This window comes from Palaemon carinicauda, chromosome 8 (genome assembly GCF_036898095.1).
Source record: "Palaemon carinicauda isolate YSFRI2023 chromosome 8, ASM3689809v2, whole genome shotgun sequence".
Classification (NCBI taxonomy): Eukaryota; Metazoa; Arthropoda; class Malacostraca; order Decapoda; family Palaemonidae; genus Palaemon; species Palaemon carinicauda.
Window position 1 is genome coordinate 69,849,412 of NC_090732.1, and position 7,500 is coordinate 69,856,911.

The following is a 7,500-nucleotide window of genomic DNA, read 5'->3' on the forward strand; positions in this document are numbered from 1 at the left end:
GTAATATTAAGTGCCAAAACTTGTAAAGGTCTAGCCTGCCTTTAGGCTGGAGCCCTCAAAAAATGATGTCCAATTCATTCTCATTAGACGTCATAATTCAGCATGCTCCTTGTAGTATTGGAGGAACCAGGGTATAATTTCAATTAACTTATATCTCAGCCGGTGATCTGCATCAATTGACATGAATGCTTTGGTTACTGACCAAACTGGGTGGCAGAGGTGGAAATGGGGATGGATGCAGTTTGGGTTGGGTTAGGGTTGTATTGTGTGTGGTAAGATCGATCTGGGTAAAGGCAGGAGTGGCTCTCTGAGAGAGGAAAATAAGAAACTAAAAAGTAAGAAAGTTTCCAAAAGGACATTACCTTCAGAGGAATAATTATTTCTTGTAGCGATTTTCATTCCCTTTTGGCGGCGGTATATGTCTTGCAGTCTGCTATGATACATGTGACTTCCATTTCAGGTGTAATATACGTTACGATCTCACACTACAAACGCTTTAATTTTAACCAAGTATGAGATTCAGAAAAAATTGAGTATCTCTGTATTCCTTATTATTATTATTATTATTATTATTATTATTATTATTATTATTATTATTATTATTATTATTATTATTATTATTATTATTATTAGCTGCAGCTCGGGACAGATATTGTTTATGAGATCGGTATTATCCCTCATTGATGTCGCTCACTATCACGCAGTTCACTGTAATGTTGCTACATTCAACACCATATCTAAGAAGGCTACATGATAGCTGTGTCTTTTCAATTGTAGATATTACCCTGAAATTAGGCAGGAAAAGAGAAAATGTGCTTCCCATCAATCCCTGAAATGTTCATTTGTATATGTGAATTATTCTAGGAACAGTTTACTCCCCCGCCATAAATAACCATTCAACCCATACCCAAATAAACGTTTGCTGTTGCTTTTCTATGACAGATATTAACATGAAAATTGCTATGGACAAATCAAATATCCTTCCCGTAAATCCCTGAAAACTGCATTAAGATATGTGTAGTAAACACAGTTTCTCTTTTCCTGCCTAATTTCAGGGTAATATCTACAATTGAAAAGACACAGCTATCATGTAGCCTTCTTAGATATGGTGTTGAATGTAGCAACATTACAGTGAACTGCGTGATAGTGAGCGACATCAATGAGGGATAATGCCGATCTCATAAACAATATCTGTCCCGAGCTGCAGCTAGTAATAATAATAATGATAATAATAATGATAATAATAATAATAATAATAATAATAATAATAATAATAATAATAATAATAATAGTAATAATGATAATAATAATAGTAATAATAATATTGATAATAATAATAATAATAATAATAATAATAATGATAATTATATATGTATATATATACATATATATATATATATATATATATATATATATATATATATATATATATATATATATATATATATATAAATATACATATATATATATATATATATATATATGTATATGTATCTATATATATATATATATATATATATATATATATATATATATATATATATATATATATATATATAATCCATCAAAGTTTCATTGGAATATATTCATTGGTGTAGGAGTTATTGACCCCACCGCCGAAAATATCAGCAGCTCCCCTCCCACCAGGCGATAATAATAAAAAGGAATGACTGGGCTATGGGTTAGGTGAGATTAGTTCGTGAAATTTTTGCCATTCCATATAAGGTCACTGACTTCGTTCGCGACAACTATTATTATTATTATTATTATTATTATTATTATTATTATTATTATTATTATTATTATTATTAATAGTTAAGCTATACCCTAGTTAGAAAAGCAGGATGTTATAAGCCCAAGGGCTCCAACGAGAAAAAATAGCCGACTGAGAAATGGAAATAAGAAAACAAATAAATGAATTTGTCAAAACACATTTTTGTCTCGTGGCTCTAGCTGTAGGATCCACAAACTGCTGGTCATTGGCAACGAGCCTAAGGTTGTCCGTAGTGCTAACAACGTCAGCCCTTAAGTGGTTTAGGTTGCATTCTTTTGTGTGAAAGATCCCCCAAATTTCAAGCCATACTGGGCTTAGAATCTATTATTATTATTATTATTATTATTATTATTATTATTATTATTATTATTATTATTATTATTATTATTATTATTATTATAAGCTAAGCTTCAATCCTACTTGGAAAAGCAGCATGCTACAAGACCAAGGGCTCCAACAGTTGAAATAGCCCAGTGAACAAAGGAAAAGGAAACAAGGAAATAAGGAAATAGATAGATTAAGGTACCAGGGTATGCCCTTAAGCAAGCGATAGTGGAAGACGATGGTACAGAGGCATTGGAGGCATTGGCACTACGCAAGGCTAAAACTAGAGAACAATAGTTTGATTTTGGAGTGTCCTTCATGTAGGAGAGCTGCTTACAGTATTTGAAGAGACTCTTCTACCCTTACAAGTGGAAAGTTGCCTGTGAACAATTACAGTGGAGTAGTTAAACCCTTGATTAAAAAAAAGAGAATGTGTAAAGAATATGCCAGACTATTCGGTGTATGCAGGCAAAGAAAAATTAAGCCATAACCAGAGGGGGGTCCAATGTTATACTATCTGGCCAATCAAAGAACCCAATAACTCTCTAGCAGTCGTAGGTGGGGCTTTGACCAGCCTGCTACCTACCAAAAGTGAAATTAATATTTGTGGGTAGTGCTTTTGACTTCAGCTTACATGACCTCAAACGTCTAGGGGCGTCCCAGCAGTCGATTCAAGGGAAGGGGCGAGGCCGAGTAGTAACAGATGATGGCTTTGGTGATCTTATCAAACATGTCCATTGACTGGATATCATCACTGGTTTTCAATAAAGTGACAGCTGTTCGATTTTAAGGCGTAATTTTGAATTCCCATCTGATATTAGGTCGACCATGAATCTTGATTCCTGGCTTTTCCTTTTTAAGGGTGACAACAGATGCATCGAAAGTCTTCTGGTTTGTTACAAGTACTCTAAAATTTGGCAGAAGTAGGTATTCATCGGGAGATGACGTGAGAGAAGGTAGAGAAGCAGGAGAAGATGGAGAATGATGAGGATGTGACAAAGAAGGTAGAAGACGTGATTATATGGTGGAGAAAAAGAAGGATCAGATGTCCTGCTACTAACTGTTCTTCTCTTCTTGTTCTTCTTTAGAGGTGTCATGGTGTATGACAGATTACGTGTATCAGTAAATCAAAAGCGACTAAATGTTGGCAAGTCCTGAGCAAAGAGCTGTCAAACTTGTATGTAAGAAATTACAGTTGAAATGCATAACACTGTCCGGAATGAAACAAAGATGGAATGTACAGAAGGCATTTTTAGACGGCATTTGAAGCATCCTCTTGCTACACCCCCTATTTGTCATCGATTTTAATTCTGGTCCTACTTCATTTCTTCTATTTTGCTTTCCTTTTTCATTTAATTTAACCTTCATGATGTAACTGCAAAGTATCCGCAAGACTGACCACTTACATGTCGACAATGAATGGCCTTTTAAGCCCCTACGTTGAGCTTCATGACCTAAAGTCCATCCGTTCGTCTATCATTCACCCACCGTAGATCCTTGAACAGTTTTACCTGTCTTCAATATTGGATGATTATCTCTAAATCTGCTTTCCCCACACAAAGAAAACAACATGAATTAGAACGTACAAGGAATTTGTAACATCTGAGATCATTTAATATCATACTACCTCTTAACAGAGTATTTTCTTTCTTCGCAAGGGAACCTGGGTTGGAATTCAAGTGAATTAAATCGTTCATATCCGTACCTTCTTCGTACACCTTCACAGAAAGCTTATCGGCAGACCTACACTTATAACGCTAATTATCCGTATCTTGCATCCACACTTCCATTATATCAAAGTCTTGTCTTTTCAATATGTTCCCACCGATCAGAACCATTTTAGAGTTTTCCTCTCTTCTACCTTCTAGTATTTCCGAATTCACCTTAGAATCCTCTGATTCATTCTTTCGCTTACATTTAGTGTCACTTTGTCTAACATTTTCCATATTTCTTATCCTATTATATTTTTATACAATAGGTATACTACATAGAGAGTCTACCTCAAAAGATGCAATCGCTTTCTTTAATTTGCATTCATCATTTAAATTTCATTTCTATAAAGGAAAGCTGGAGAAACGGTGCCATCACACATTTCATCCTTTGCTTCCACAGATAATTCAAGTCTCTGCTTAAGTCTTTTGCACCAACCCTGCTATGCATCTTGTTTCACCGATTCCGGGAATTTCGTCTTGTCTCATCATACTGGCGTTCATTAGATTTGCTCCAAAGTACTTATGTGAATCAACTGTTTATATATTTATACTATACTCATTATTATCCATTGCTAAATTTTCGTATTTTTGTTTTTGTATCATATGCCAGGAAATTCATTTGAACGAGAGTGATTTTGTAAGAATTTAATGTCTATATAGCAATAGACAAACAAGACCTTCTCATTGCTGAATCTTTTTGTATCAGAAAAAAAACCAAGTTCACTGGAAATATGCTACCCATTCAACTGTTCATCATATATTGTTTTAAATACCATGTGATATGTGGTTATTCTCTAGTTTCTTTCTTTTATTTGTTCGTAACTATTAATAAATGAAACAATACTAATTCCTTTTTTTATTAGAATATTGTTCAGTATTTTTGTTGGTATGTTCGTTAAGTATTTTTGCAACTAATATATAACAACATTACCATATTTTATAGCTTATTAACTCTTACATTATAGATGAGATAGAAATCAAGTTAGTTTGTTACTACGGTATTCTATTATAGTAAGACTCTAGTGTAAAATTACTTTTAATTACATCGAATTTGGCATAAGTCGTACTTGGATGACAAAAATTGACCTTGGTGTAAGACGTCTTGCTTTGTATGCGACGCTGTGAATGAACTTGTAACGCCCGTGAGTATACACGCTTATCCTGCAATAGGGCCATCATGAGGGCCAGTTGAATCGGCGGAACTCCAGAAGTTCAAACTTGTATCGAATGTTTTCATGTCGAACAGGCTAACATAAGTCAAACTTCAGATGACAGATCCATTTTAATGTTGTTTCTAATCCTTAGATATTCTATAGTAATTATTCATTACTTCTCATATATAGTTATTTATTTCCTAATTTCCTTTCCTCGCTTGGCTATTTTTCCTGTTGGAGCTCGGTTGATATATTTATCGTAGGTCCAAAGAAGTTATCGAGAAAATGTAAACAAAAATTAAAATAGTAAGGATCATAATGGAGGTAAAAAGATATATTGTAGAAACATATGAAAGTGGCGTCCGCGTGACTGATTTTGCAGATTCATATTGTGTTTAGGGCAAGCGATGCCAGGATAAGTCATTCCCGGAAAACTCATATCAGACAACTCAACCTGGACAATTAAATCCAGGACAATTGATATATAAGCAAACTCAATACAGGTATACACATTTGATTTAAAAATAACCCACTTAAAGATACTTATTCATAAAGTAGATGGGCATTTTTTATATGTGTAACAGTGATCGATTAACTCTTTAAATATTGACTATCATCCATTGAATTTCATAGTTCAAGCTATTTACTGTTCGTCCAGCAAACAACTCACAAACGGTCGTCATAGCATTTCTATGAAGTTTTATTTTTATAAGTACCTCGTGTTTTCTCATTGTTACCCAACGATCGGCAAACAATTGATGATCAGTTGTTTTCTCAACCAGTTCCTCTTCACCCTGATATTCAGCCTAAAAGGTATATGATGGACTTCAAAAAAGCCGTCACGAATAACCTAATTTCAGGATATCCTAATACTGAGGTAACTGGTTGTTTTTTGTTTTTTTGTTTTTTCTCAAACCTCTATCGAAAAACTTGTCGTGCTAGATCCAGGATAATACAGAAGTAGTCCGTCTAAGGGTTAATTGTTTTACAGCACTTGCTTTAATCACCAATGACTGATATCATTGCTGCATACGAAGAAGTCATCGCCGATGATTGTTTATCACAAGAATTTTGGTTGTAATTTTAAGTGACATGCATAGGAATAGAAAATGAAGAGGCCATATAAGACCTTTTGTGGCTTCAATAATTCCAATTGAAATCTGGAATATTTCCGAGAGGACTTCAACCGGCAATACCAGAACTAAATTAATTACAGCCTGGGAGGCTTTTATAATGCCCTACGTGTAACTTTACTTAAAAAGTATGGTCCTTGACAGAAAATATCTTTGACAGTCTTTAATATTCTTAGTTTTATCCCCCCCTCCCCGACAAAATATTGTTCAATGTCTGTTCTTTTATTCTTACTTGATTTATCTTACAAAATTATATGATTACCCCTTAATACTTCTTATGAGATGTCCTATGTAATAGTTGACCCTGATATCAATCGTCCAGGTATGAGTTGTCCGATATGAGGTTTCCGAGACACCTGACATGATTTCGTAAGCTGGGAACTACAATTTCTACATACTAGAAAAATAAAATGTCCATCACTACAGCTAATGTTACTTAGGTGATAAAATTAAAAACAAAGTAAAAATCAATAGAGTTAGAGGAAGAGTAATTTTTTTTTATTTGTATAAACCCAAAAAAAACGATAGCAGGAGACAGTATTGTTATGGAAATGACATTTGAGACGTATAAAAAAAATTACATAGGATTTTTTGAAAAACGCGCCTGCAATAAGTGACGAACAGATTGAAGATAACTTTGAGAAGATGACTGGTATACATAGTTTAGGGAGGCTGAAAGTTCAGGCAAAGGCACTACTTTTGAATTTGTTACTGATACTTTGGAATTTGTAGAAGCTGCAGTTTTTATTCCCCAAAACGGATTCAAATGTTAAAAGACAAACCTGATTTTTCATGAAAATGACAAAATGGAATTATGTCACATCAAGAGGTAACGATTACAGGACGCCAGCCAATGAAGGCTAGGCTAGCAAGTGGTGATTTGAAATCCAAGCCACTTAGAGAATCCCCGGTTTTAAAAAGAAATGTGCAGAACTATTGAAACATTATGCGTGACGGTCAAATTAAATGTGTTAGTGATAAGAAAATTCTTCATTGAGTGGATAAAAGAGGTGTTTTTCCAGTTTCAAAAAATATTTAGAGTAGCTACAACTGTCTATGAGTGTCCTCCTTTTCATGAATAATGCTGCTGGTTACCCTCCAGCCTTAGGGTAGATTTTGTTGCCGTAATAATGACTTCATCGTTGTCTAGTTCTTGCCCCTAACACAACTCTCCAGTTCTATGGACCAACAGGTCAGTTCAAACTTCAAGAAGCTTTACACCAAAACACTGTATCAGAAGTGATTTGAAGTTACTTCAGACACTAGGTTAACCGCCAGAGAATGATAGAAGAGCCATTTCCATACCATCCTTATGTAGATCTCATAGGCAAACTCTGGCAGGAGTCACTTACAGGACTAGGAACTCTTCCTGGAGAAAATTGTGACCAGAAGCTGTAACTGAA

At 34.4% G+C, this 7,500-nt stretch overlaps 1 protein-coding gene across 1 annotated transcript in view; it reads left to right on the forward strand.

The window, feature by feature from the left end:
- LOC137645276 (A-type potassium channel modulatory protein DPP6-like) overlaps positions 1–7,500 on the forward strand; it is a 631,048-nt gene that overhangs the window by 520,165 nt on the left and 103,383 nt on the right. The window lies entirely within an intron of this gene.